We start from the raw sequence: 14030 nt of genomic DNA on the forward strand, positions 1-14030 counted from the left end.
CCCTAATGGATTGTGTGATCGATAATGCTTATAATAGTACAGCAGCAGACAGATCACAGAAGGGCTAGAACAGGCATCTACATCATTCGGAGGAGATGGGGTCCACCAGACAGCAAGAAGAAAAAGCGGGTATTCATGACGTCAACCTCAAAACAGTGCTCGATGAGAAAAGAACAGCATTCTTTTTTTCTTTTTTTTTTTTTTTAATTTAAAGGGACAGATAAGCTTTTAATCATGGGATCACTGTACCAAAATGCCCCACCAGTACCCACTTACCAGAGACCAGGCTTATTTGGAGGTAATCTAGGAGAGAGTCTCCCCAAATTTCTAAAAAGCCGTGTTTCTCCCTTTGGTGCGGTATATGGCCTGCCTGCCAGTAACGAAGACATTAGTATCTGTTGCTTAGTGTTAATTGCTTCACTATAGGGCTTAGCTCCAGTTCCTAAGCAACATCCAATATCTCAGCAGGCCTCTTTGTGCAGACATGATCTCAAGTTTAAACTTTCTCAGGATTGCTCTTTTTGCCTGCTGGAAAGCTCCACTGGAATCTCCAGCTGCAATTTCAAACTCTACATGTCCAGAACCAGGGCATTATGTCGCCCCTACCTCCTACCTGCTATGCCTCAACCGGTAGCACCCACCCACCACAACCACCCCCCAAATCCCTGTCTTTCCTCTTTATCTACTGATGTCCCATCAATGGCACCAGTGTCCTGTGGCTCCCTGTGCCGGGGTGCCATATTCTTCCCGTTCAAGGCCCAGCTCAACTGCCACTCCTTCCTTGAGCCCTCTTCTCAAATCTGAGCCCTCATGGTATTGGGTTTCTCCCACGGCACTCATTATCTTTTAGCTGATTTTTATGGATATGTATTTGTACATACATCATCTGTCAAACTAGCGTGAGTCCCTTTAGGGCACGGACAGTACCTTAATCATCTTTGAAGGTCCTAGAGAGACTGGGGCTATGGTACACTTAGAGTTTGTTGAATAAAGGATTGAAGAAAAGACAGTAGAAGCAGGCAGTGGTGGTGACACAGGCAATGTTTTCTTTCAGCAGGAAGGGATTAAGTCATGTCAGGGGAATTCTAGGCGAAAGTTCTCCAGACTCTGTTTCATGAGACAGAGCTCATTTACCCTTTCCTGGGTTCTAGAAGGTATTTCAGAAAGACACTAAGAGTTCCCAGTACTATTCCTACAGTCCAGTTGACCCGAGGAACTCAGAAGACAATTCTGTAGAAATGAGAGAGGAACCTGGGCTCTTCTGGGCTGGTTTGGGTGTGAAGAAGCCACATCAGACATTTCTAAGGCTCCAGAGCTCTCCAAAGGAAAGAGATAGATCAGGACTTAAACCAGAAGCACTGCAAAGGATTGAAGGTCACCACAGTCTGTGGCTTCTCACCTCACTCATGTGCTCCAATAACAAAGCAAGGTTGGTGACAAGACCACAGGGCCTGACCACACTTCCACACATCACAGGGTTTGTCTCATCTCTTTGAATTGATAGGGTTGTCTCAGTAGACATAGAGGACACAGAAAGACAAAATTATTTACAAAATTACTTTCACATAAAATTCATGTAAGTTCCTATCTTGTAGGATATTCAATAAGTGGCCACCTTCTGTCCCCTGCTTCAGTTGGTGCAATCCACAGTACAAATCCTAGATGTAACTCTCAAGAGAAAACTTCTGTGTAATCTCAAAAGAAGGCTTTCCTTCAGGCTATCAGAAACGGGCAGTCATGGGTTTGCAGGCAGTTTCCCAGTCAGTACAAACATCACGTTGAGTTCCAACATGTGTGGCAAAATCTGTCCTTGTTACTAAGCACTGGAAGACTCAATTGTTGCAGTGAGAACTTTCATTTTGTATTTTCTCACTTGGGTGCAATTAAGTTTTCAAACATAAAATTGAGCTAATGTCATCTTTGAGCATTTCAGTTAGTCTTTTTTCTTCTTATAAAGGAAACCACCCTTGAATATATTTGGCTGTGTGATTGCGCAGTCAAATAAGGACATACTTAAATATTCAGCTGGGTAACTGCATCTACAATCTACCTTCATTACTGGCTCCCAGCGCTCTATGTGGATAGGAACACCTACTTTCATAAAGTCTCTTGATGTTCACTTTGGTTTCTTGTGAATGACATAAGCATTACTTAGCTGATTTATTTCCCCTCCTAATCTTAGCAGTCACCTGATTTTCATTGAGGACAATATCCATTCTGGGGATACTGTTCAGGATGACTTCAGGACTAGAAATAGTATCTGGCTTATTTTTAGAGCATTTTACCTAAGGCTGTTACATATGAATGGGAAAATGAAAGCATGCGGATAGTCAACCAACTCTACATGGTCTTACGTTGGTTCAGTGCCCATGCCAAAAACCAAATTTATAGTTCCTGATTATTCTCTTAATTCCTCCCCCAATTATTTAAAGATAATCTCAGAGGACTGTACTTCCTTAATACCTTTCGACAACAAGATTCTCCTTTCCTGTATAGTGTATCTCATGGTCCATAGTAGTGTTCAACAATAAATCATTGATGAGGACATGAAAAAAAATGAAAAAAAAAAATGAAGTGACAAAGACTTCCTTGACCTTCTGTGGTCAGGATGGGCGATGACCTTGTCTCAGAGTTTTATAATCTGAAAACACCCAGCTGATACAAACCATTGTTTGAGAAGTCAAAAGCTTATTTCGTGTGCTTCTTTTTGCAATTAGGCTTTTTTGGGGAAACATAACGTCTTTGGGAAAAAAGTGATTATGCAGTTCTATGGCGGGTTGACAGTGTATGAGAAAACATGTACTTCCATTACCAGAGTTCCACTGTAATTGTTTGTAACTATGCAGTGGAGTCCCAGGTTCTCATTTGATGATATCCAGAGCTAGACGGGATAGGGCAAAGATCTTACTAGAAGAAAATTCTCAGGACCCTGACCTCACTCCCAGCAAGAAACGGTGTGGGTGAGAGAGTTCTGGGAGGCACTCAGCATGAATCTCTCTCAAGTCAACATCCAGCACAACTGCCATCTCTGAGGAAAGCTATGATTATGAGCTTGACCTGCTTTGGTAAATAAAAGGGTTATGAGATTGTATGGAGGAGCGAAGAGTTGGTTGGATTGAAGATTTCTGAACCTGTCAGTATAGAAATGTCAGAGCGAAGATACTTTCCAATTTCATATACTCCACCCCCACTGACTTTGCGGAGATGAACTGAAGATGGTTTTGGGTTCTTTTTTTTTTTTAAGATTTATTTATTTATTTGAGGTTGGGAGGGGGGCAGAGGGAGAGTCCAAACGGACTCCGTGCTGAGTGCGGAGCCCCTTGAGGCCCGATCCCACAACCCTGAGATCATGACCTGGGCCAAAACCAGGAGTCGGAAGCTCAACTGACTGAGCTACCCGGGTGCCCCAAAGATGGATTCTCTTTTAGCTGAAAGGCCCTAGAAGGAAATTTTAATATCTTACTGTTTTAGAACTTGCAAGAAGTAAAAAGGAAAGAACCACAGAGTTCTGTGTACATTCTTCATCGGATGCAATAATCCTCCTCACCTAGGACTTCACCTCTGGTCCCACCTGGAATGCCCCAGTTAGTACTCCATTATTCTCCATCCCCAATTCTGCTGTTGGGTGACGACTACCCTTCTGCCTGGACCACAACCTAAATACCCTCACTGTGTTTTGGTAAGCATGGCTCATCGCTCACATGTCCTTTCCTCAGGCCCCAGTGTTTTGCAATGTGTGTAACGTAAGAAGACGGCTGCTTCAACCAACCAGCTCCTCGGGCTTGATCCATTGATAAAAATGTCACTGCTATTAAGGAGATGCTAGCCCTCTGTCCTGAGGTGGTGGCTTGCTCCAGAAGAAAGCTGCCTTGCCTATATATCTGATGTGTTTGAGGACAGGAAGTGAGGAGGACATCTCATTTGAAAACACCAGGTTAATCCACTTCCTTAAAGCCATTTAGACACTAAAGAGCAAAAGCAGAATTCCCACTGGCACTGTTGGCATTTCCTGCCTCAGAATGATTCCCTTTCAGTCAACAAAGCGAATGCTTTATGGGGCCCAGGCTTGGCTTGAACAGCACAAGAGAGACCAAAATATCTTTCAGCAGAACCTTCCCGGCACAGACAGTCCTCCACCCACAGGCTCAGTAGGCCTTAGTTCCTTCCCACCCCACATGCCCAGCATAGCTCCCAGGCTTTCTCTTCAGTGCCACTCTGAGCCTCTGCCAACGTCCAGTGATGAGGCTGACACTGATTAGTGCTGATTATTCATGTGCTGTGCCTTCCGAGCTGGGGCCAGGCGCCGCCGGGCACCTGGAAGAGAAGCCCACTTCTGACTGCTAGTGCCTCTGTTTTCTGCAGAAACCTGGATGGTGCCTGTGAGTGTGCAGACACAGGCTTTCCCATGCCTACCCACTCTCTCAAGGAGGTGGGCGGAGATGAGGAAGCCAGAGAAGGAGGAAGGGAGGGAGGGAGGTCAGGTAGATCTAGCATGCCTCTCTGACACTCCAGCTCTCTTCATCCACGAAATGATTCTGGTCACTGGGAGCATTCTGCGGTCAGAGAGTTTTGCTCACAAATATAGCAGAGAAGCTCTGATGGGCTCACCAAACCTGTTGCCTTCCTGTTGCCATTTTCTCCCAGGCCCACGTCTAGATGACATTTCCCATCCCTCTTGAATTAGATGGAGCCTACCTCATGTGATGAGGTCTGAACAGTGAAAAATGAGAGGAAGTGGTGTGTAGTACCTCCAAGGAAGGCCTGTAAAGACCTCCTGCTCCATCCTGCAGGCTTGCTCATCCCTGTTACTGGGCTCAGTGTCACCCAGGGTGAGCTTGGGAGCCATGCACTAAAGGCAGAGGCTAGGTCTCCTGTGACTCTGGGGAACAGTGGACCATGGAGTGAAGGAAATCACCTTCACTCTGTCAAGGCCTGGAGACCTAGATGTTGTTGTTACAGCAGCTGGCCATACTTATCCTGACTAACACGACCATCTCCTTCCACACCAGTCCTAAAATTGTGCAGCTGCTGCTCTCAATTTTTTTTTATATTTGAAATAAAGTCTCCCAACTAATGGATCTTAAAGAAGGCAAATGACATTGTAATTCTAAGAGCAGTATTCAGATCCTTTGGTCTTTGAATTCATCTGTAACCAGGACTGCCCAGAGTAAGTAAATTCCCTGGTAACACCTTGATATTTCTAGTTTAATCACAGATTTAAGCTATAGTAATATTTGTTGATATAGAGTCTGACCAGGGTTCCATTTAGCTTCTAACCAAGAAATTCCCACTGGCAGCTGAGGAGTTTTAATTCCTTGAAAGGGAAAAATAAGAAAAAAGGAAAAGTGTGGGGGCAATTATGAACTGACTTCTTTTTTCCTCATAAATTCACATGACTTCTGAGTCATTATTTAGCATTACATTTGTGTGTATAAGTTTCTTGCCAACAAGGTCTATGCTTTCTAATGCTGTGTATCTCTCGTAAGGGCTAACACAATATTTTACAATTTGATCACTATTTTATTTTTTTAAGATTTTATGTATTTATTTGACAGACAGCAAGAGCAGGAACACAAGCAGGGGGAGTGGGAGAGGGAAAGCAGGTTTCCTGATGAGCAAGAAGGCGGTGTGGGGCTCGATCCCAGGACCCCGGGATTATAACATGAGCCAAAGGCAGACCCTTAATGACTGAGCCACCCAGGCACCCTGATCACTATTTTAAAATAAAATCAGTCTGTTCACCTTTTTCTGGCATTCCTTGGATTTTCCTGATCTTTGGGCATTTTTTTGCATTTTTGGCCTCAAGAAAAGGATAGTACAGTGGAAATTAGAGAAAAGAGGAATAACTGATTAGCTAGGGGGAGGAAGAAGGTAGGAAAAACCCCCAAGGACCAGAGGCTGGTGGGTCCGTAAGGAACATTCTTCTGACCCCTTTCCAGACTTCAGCCCAGTGCGGGACCCAGGAGGAAGGACAGATCCCCTCTTAACATGCCTTGGTTTGTTCTGCCTAGAGAAGGAAAGGACCTGCCTTTCAGGTTCCCAGTTAGAGCCCAGGAAGCAACATGGTCCCACAAAAGAATGCTGTTCTCATGCCCCAGCATGGTGTGGGGCGCTGGTAGGATTATGTTAGTGGTTTAAAAAAAAAAAAAAAAGGAAGATTTTGCACAGCCTCTCGGCGATTTCTGAGGTCCGGAATTGTGTAGCAAAACAGTGAACTCCCATACACCAAAGAGGTCCTGGAAGTAGCCGAGAGAGCTGGATGTGAAGGAGTCTCATGGTCAGGCACAAGGGGTGAGTCAGCAGCCACCTGCTGAAACAATAACGGAAGACCAGATGGCAAGGTGGACACCTCGGGGGAGGCCAGCATGGATGGTGAGTGATCCCGAGGACCAGATGTCCCCTCCAATACATGGCACTATGTCAGCCTCCAAAATTTAGATGCAATCCAGGGAAAAGTGGGAAGGGAGAAGCCAGATTAACTGAAATTAAATTTCTGCAACCCCAGAGGAATGGAGGCTTAAAAAGGAAAAAAAAGGGGGGGGGCGTGAAACAAAGCATTATACTTCTGCCACACCTGAATATGTGGAAGGAAACTGATCCGTCTTATGTGTGATCCAAGAAACGGGGCTTTCTACTGACTTTAAAGAAGAGGAAAAACCTGTAACTAGTATTGTGATTTCAGAAACAATGACAACCTCATTCTCTCCCCTCTGTGCTTACATGTGGGTTTCCACCCTTCCCATATTCCTCCCACTTTGACTGAAAAATTTCTTCTTAAAATACACGTGCTATCGAGAGATGTTAACCTGACTCGTCATTTAGTCCTTAACGTGAACCGGTTTATCCTGTGTTTTTCTGACAGCAGAGTGCAAGCAAGGACTGTTTCCTAGAGAGGAGAAGGAGGGAGAAAGGGGGCGAGGAATGGATAGTGAGGAAGGAGGGTGTGGGAGGGGAGGAGAGGATGAATGAATCAAGGGGCAAAATCCTGTGCAAAAAAAAAAAAAAAAAAAAGGAGAGTCATACTTCCGAATACAAACTTTGCCTGTCTCGTCCTTTTGGGGAGGAACAGCCATAGGATAGAGCTAAGCGTGCGCTCTTACAAACAGCCCCGCTCCTCCCTACGCTGGCGGCCCTTCCTGGGGAGGAGCGGCGCTCTCCGTGATTCATCTGTGTGGGCTGTGGCAACAGATACTAAAAGCAGTGCTCATGGAGTCACCAGACCTCATTCCCTCTGCCTAGCTCCCACAAGCTAACAAACGAATGAATTCATTAAGCCTGACAGTACACCTGCAAGACAGGGCCTATTAAATCAATTAAGCATTGCGAAATACGGTCTCAGTCTAGAGATGGTGCTCCCAACAGGTAGAAAAGATGATTCCGGAAAGTCCCAGGGCCTGTGAAATAATGGCTTTCTCTTGAGGAGTTAAATCAGTCTTTTGTGTGATGAGGGCTGCGGCGGGGACAGAGCACAGAGAGCAGGTGTTCGCTGTGACAGGAATCTGAAAAGTTAAGCCAACGGAGAAACAGGTAAATAGAAGCGTGTGGGAGACCTAAGTCCCACAGCAAGGCCAGTGACAGGGAGAGTCACTTGGCGCCTCTGGAAGATGCTATGAAGCAGGAAGAAAACAATGCCCAGTCCTTTGTGTCCAAGGCTGGTGAATTATTAGTTGTTGTTTTTTTTCCTCCTCATCACGACCTTGTGATATTGAGTAGCCTCCCTTCAGACAATCAGTGTCGACATCAGCTACATGCTCAGATCAATAGACATTTCATAGGATGTCGAGAAACGGTGTTCTCAGAGGCAAAGCAGGCATCCCGCGTCCCCTGTCAGCCCGCCATGTCACCTGCTTTGCCAGGAGATTAGGATGAGGAAATGGGTCAGAGTCCTTCAGTGGCATCGGCGAAGGGAGGCTTTTCCACTGCACTTTGGGGATGAGCCGGTCTGCGGGTTATTTTCCACTAACCAGGCACGTGGCCGTTCATTAAATCTGGAAATAAATCACGCGCAGGGCCCCGGGGGAGCTGTATGTGTTTTGCATGGTTCTAATTCAGCACATCCCGCTAGAAGAGACCGCCGCTCCGCCCTTAACCAGTTCTGAAAAAATAAATTGTTGCTTATTTTCAGCCTTTCTGCCTTAAGAGATTAGCCATTGCTGGTCTGGGATTTCCAAACGGCATTTCTCAAAAAGAACATGCTCATTCAACCCATTTTGGATTTGTTCCTGGTGAATATCGATGCCGGGGGAGTGGTGGGGGGAGGGGGTTGTGAAGAACAGTCCCCTCCCCGCCCCCGCCCGTGATGACCGGGCCACAGTCAAGTGCTGATTCACACCTAGGCAGGTGGGACTTCCTGCCAGGGTTTGCGCAGGGCGCCCAGAGCCGTGAGTCTGAAATTCTCATTGTCTAAGAACCACCCGGGGAACGTGTTAAAATAAAATACACATTCCTGGGCTTGGGTCCCAAAGATGCTGATTAAAGAGGTCTGTGGCAGAGACCCAGGAATCTGCATCTTTGTAAGCTCCTCAAGTCATTTTCCCATCCGTGGTCTGTGACCACCCTTTGCACCAAGCCGGGACAGCAGGCAGTGCCACACGCAGTCCAGGGCAGAGCCTTTTCCGTCTTGGGTCTCACTTTCTCTCCCTGCGGTTGTTGCTGACTCTCAGCCCTTGCCCTTAGGATCCTTCCTGCCTGGATTTATTCTGTTACTTTGTTGCCAGATCCCACTTGGCCAGCGCAACCCTGACCACTGACTCCTTCTGGAGCGCGTGTGTCTGTGTGGCTTCAACCCCGGTGTGGTAGTGTGTGGCAGATGTCATGTTCACATGGGGTGGTGGTGTGTGGTGACAGTTAGGGTTTCAGTGACTTTTTTTTTTTCATGGTCCAGGCCACCGAGGTTAATTTTTTTCTAGTACTTTATTCCTTACCTGCCAGTCAAAGGTATCAGATGTAGTCTCCTACAAACTCCCACCCAGTAGAAACCTGAAGGGGAGGGATTCCCATCATTATATTATAAGCATTTTCTTCAAGAAGGAAGGAAATATACTACTAAAGTCTCCCAATTATCTGCACTAATGAAGAAAACCATAGCACAGATAATCCAATTATTTTTTACTTAGAAATTAATTGCATGGCTTTTTGACAGCGATATGCTTCCTAACTGTGCCTTGTTTTTACTGGTGTATGGCTGATATTTCCTAAGCCATGTGCCAGCTGATTGCATGGTGAGATGGGAGTGTGTGGGATGGCAGGGGGAAGTTGGGATTAAATTTGATTTCAAATTTATTATCATAACTACATTTGTGCACAGTGTGTGAGCTCTCAAGTCACAGGGCCCAGACATTTGGACATCAAAAACCTTGGACAGCAAATAATTATAAGAGCCAGAACGTGGCTCAGTAGCTAGCTGTGTCCAGATCAGCAGAAAGGGAAGCAAATGTGATACCAGAGTTCACATGCGTAGTATCACCGTTTCTGTACATCTGTATGAAAACATTGTCAACATTTTGGGTCATGGGATTTGGGGAGGGGGGTGGCTTTCGCCTTCCAACCTTGAAATTCCATGAAACTAGAACTCCAAACCCAGTGGTCAGATGTGGGTCTAGAGATGAGGGTGACCCTTAATATAATCTCCACTAGCCCAAGAAACAGAACACAGCCACTAAAATTTCCTGCTGTCAGAATTTGGACTCATTTCCTCCAAGTTTTTAAGCAGGAGAATTCAGTCAGTTGGTCAGCCAATTAACATTGTACCCAGATGAGCTCTCCAGGGCCCAGATGAACTCTCCAGGTCCCTTCCTGGAAATGGGCTGGGTAATTAGGTAATTAGATGGAGAATTGCATTGACGTGAGCAGGGAACTTTAATACTCATTCGTACACTGAAGAAGTAAGAGCTTAGGAATCACTTGTTTTCATGTTGGCATCAGGTGCTTCCACGGCAGGTAAAGTGAGAACTGCTTGGCAGATTACTGCCCCCTCCTCAATACCTTTCCTTGATGTAGACACTGCCTTATTCTCCTATCTGTGGATGGAGAGAATCACTGGAAGTTGGAGTGAGGTGGGCATTCCAAGTGGGGGACCTTGCCTGATACATCTGCCATATATGTCTAAGACAACATTACTTCGTGCTTTGGAAGTCATGATAGTTACCACACCTGCCAATATGGGTTGTAGACTCCAATTACAAGTGCCTCTGTTTTAAAATATTTTGGGTCCTAGAGGTCTTCTTTAACTTCTTCCCAACTTGACCAAAGCAGGGGGTAGAAATTTATGACTGAATACAGGAAAGCTAAGTTAGAAGCTGATTCCCAGGGACCCTCACCCTAATTTTTTTGCTTCTCCTTACTTTTTCAAGAGTGCCCAGAGGCTGTCTGTGCTTTGCTGTCCTCTTGGTATCTCTCCCTGTCAATCCTATAGGAGGGACTGTTCTCCCATGTTGGCGGTCATGAAGGTGCGCCACTCAGTTCTCCTTCTAAGAGAACCTGCTCTGGGGGCCCTAGCTGATTGACAGTCTCTAGCTCTTGCACCTTTGGATCCACTGGGTCTCTGGACTGCTCCCAATCAATGACAGAGAACGGTGGGGTTAGTAGACCAGTCTGTTCCTCCTCAATGTGGAATTGTCTCATGAGCAACTTTGACTCGGGGTCTTTCCATTGACCTGGCCAAGACGTACTTAAAACCCCACTATGGTCAAGGCTCTTCCAACTCAACTCTTCCTTCCCTGTCTTCTTTCGTAGATGTCAGAAGTGCACTGAGTCTAAAGATTCTTCAAGGGGAACTCCTGTTCCCCTTTTATACTTTATGACTGTTTACTCCAATAAATATCTCCCATATCTAAATGTGTGTGGGTATCTGCTGCTTGAAAGACAGAGGAGACACCAAGAGTGGTCTGAGTAAGCTGTTGTTAAGATGGGTTTTGCAACTGGACTGCTCACAACCTGATTGACCAGGAGGATCTCATCCTGAGTGGTGTGTGGGATACAGACAATCCCTGGCATAAATTGGCAACTTGGCTGTTGAAGATTCATGCGTGCTGGCCTGGGAAAATATTCTGGTGAGGGAGAATGCCTTTGCCTGTGCAGTGATTAAGATGTTTGAAGGACGGGGCGCCTGGGTGGCTCAGTGGGTTAAAGCCTCTGCCTTCGGCTCCAGTCATGATCTCAGGGTCCTGGGATAGAGACCCACATAGGGCTCGCCACTCAGCGGGGAGCCTGCTTCTTCCTCCTCTCTCTGCCTGCCTCTCTGCCTACTTGTGATCTCTGTTTGTCAAATAAATAAATAAATCTTAAAAAAAAAAAAAGATGTTTGAAGGACGTGTGTAGGAACATGGCCTACAAGGACAGTAGAATTTACTGGTTGCTACTAAGTTGTACTGGTGGCCTGCAGGGGAATAATAAGAATCCAAGTGCCGTTAATGTACAGATAAAAGCTGAGTGTGGGAGCCAGAGGACCTTTCTGGTAGTTTATAAAGAGGCTTTCATCTTAGGCAGTGGAAGAGCAGACACAGTTGAGAAGCAAACTCAGAATCTGATAGCTAGTAAGATTGCAAAGCCTCAGTGATGTTTCATGGCTCAGCCAAGACAGATCTGTTATAGGATCAAGGTCCTGGTTAGGAAAGCAAGAGACCTTAAAAACTGGGACAGGAGCATCTGAGTAGATATTCCTAAGAAATTGATTCCTCGGGTCCCTCTTAACCCTCAGAGCTTTTATGGGTGTCCCCACTCCCCAACACCCCGCCCCCTGCTGAGTAAAAGCTAGTATTTTTGTAATTCAGAAAGATACTATAGGGTCCTTTCCTCAGTAAGGTATCAGGTGCCTCTGCCTCCACCTCCAGGAGTTATCCCATCTTTTATTCTGGCTTTCATGCCAAAAATGAAGACTAAATTTCAGCGTAATTCAGCTGAGGATGTATTGGGTTTGATAAGGAAAAATAGAGGCTATATCTCAATTGGAACTGTGAGAATTAGCTAGCATGAACCATCAGGAGCCAAAGGAGTACCACTGGAATTAAGATCTTGAGCATGACTGATCAAAATGATTGAATGATAGTCAGGCAATGAGGGTGCTAATTAATACCTCCAATCTGAAGAAGGCATGAATGGAGAAGCCATAGCAGAGCACACGCCAGTAAAAAGTCATCCCCGTTTGCTTTATTTCCTGGCCCTGTGAAGATTTTCAGATCTGGAGCCCACTGACTAAAGGGGTGACCCAATCGCTAGGCAAAATGACACTTCAGCATTCTGGCAAGTGTGAATCATGATGATTCCCCTAGTCCTTTCCAAAAGGGACCTCATACACTGGGGAAAGGAAAATACCCAAATATTTTGAGGCTATCAGATACAGGTCTGAGTTGGCATGGATACCTGGAGACCTGAAGTGTTTATTACAGCCTTCTGTTACAGTGGGGGTGCACAGGGCCAGGAAATAAAGTCAGTCCTGGCTAAACCTTGGCTTAGAGGGTGTCCTCTAGGTGCTCTGTGGATCCACCTAATAGTCATGTCTCCAGATCCTGACTAGGAATGCATACACTTGGCATTTGGTGTAACCTGCACATTGGATCCTTGGCATATTGGCTATGAGCTATCACAACAGGGGAGGGCAAAAGGAAGCCTTGAAATTGCCCTCACTCCCCACCCAATCCCTAACTAAGATGGCAAATCTAAAACAATATCATATCCTAGAAGTGGAAATTTGTGCCCATTGAAGACTCAAAGGGTACAGAGTGATAGGCCCCAACCTAACCAGTGTTAAATTTACTGGTCTGGCCCCAGCCTCAAGTTGGGTCCTTGAGAATAGTTATTGTCTACTCAGACGTGGCCGGGTAGTTAGTCATCCTGATAAAAGCTTCTGTGCCACATGTGAATTCATCGCTAGAACAGACTAATACACTTCAGGTATAGGGTACATACCCTCTGATTTGATGACTAAAAAACAATCCTGTTTTCAGGCTTTTTTCACTCACTCACCCTCTGCCACAACACAGCCCCTGGAGATCTGGACCTTGTAATCTGGACATTCTATAGAACATTACATTGATCTATTATGTGGATGACGTCATGTTGGCTGCGAGATAAGCAAGAGGTTCCTGTATACTGGAGGCCTTGGGAAGAAGATACATACATCGCAGAGGGGGTGATATATGAAGAATTAGGGAGCTGCTACTGTGGTAGAGTCTCTAGGGGTTCAGGGTCTCCTTGCTAAAGTAAAAGACAAATGTCTTGCATCCTTATTCCAAAAAGGGAAGCACAGCCCCTGATGGGTCTCTTTGGCCTCTTCTGAAGATAGTACATTCCACCCTTGGGAATACTGTTCCAGCCCATATACCAGATGACACAAAGGACTGCCAGCTTTCAGTGGGACCTCGAATAGGAATGGGTTCAGCAGCAGCTCCAGGCTGCCCTGCCATGTGGACCATATGATCCCATAGACCCTATGGTGTTACCCGTGTCAGTAGTAGGAAAATATATAGTATGGAATTTATGGCAAATTCCAGTGAGAAAACAATGACACAGGTCTCTGGGATTCTTCAAGAAGGCCATGCTGTCCAAAGCAAAATTGTATGTCTTTTGAGAAAGCTCTTGGCATAATTTGGGGCATGTTTCTGATGGAAAGCTAAAGCTAACCCCCAGGCATCACTATGCAGCCAGGATCCCCACTGTGATCTAGGTTCTGTTGGAACCGCCAAGTCAAGAAGTCAGATAGGCTCAGAAGTAATCTGTTGTGAGACAGAAATGATTGGAACAAGAAGCACAAGGAAGTTGTATGAGCAGAGAGCCCAGACCCCTTTGTCACCCATCATGGTTGCACCAGTGCCTATCCCAACCTCTCCACATGTCGCCATAGGAGTATCCCATAGACCAGTTGAAGGAGGAGAGAGAAAGTCCAAGCTAGGCTTATGACAGGTGAGCTTGTCAAGAACAAGTTATCCTGCCATAGTTGTATTGCAGCTAACAGATGTAAAGACAGAGACCAAGAACTTTCTTACCGAGCACAATAGCAGTAGCCAGGGTGACAGTGTTTGAGTTTTGTTTGT

This window comes from Lontra canadensis, unplaced genomic scaffold (assembly GCF_010015895.1).
Source record: "Lontra canadensis isolate GAN:19392208 unplaced genomic scaffold, GSC_riverotter_1.0 scaffold1, whole genome shotgun sequence".
In the NCBI taxonomy this organism is placed as follows: Eukaryota; Metazoa; Chordata; class Mammalia; order Carnivora; family Mustelidae; genus Lontra; species Lontra canadensis.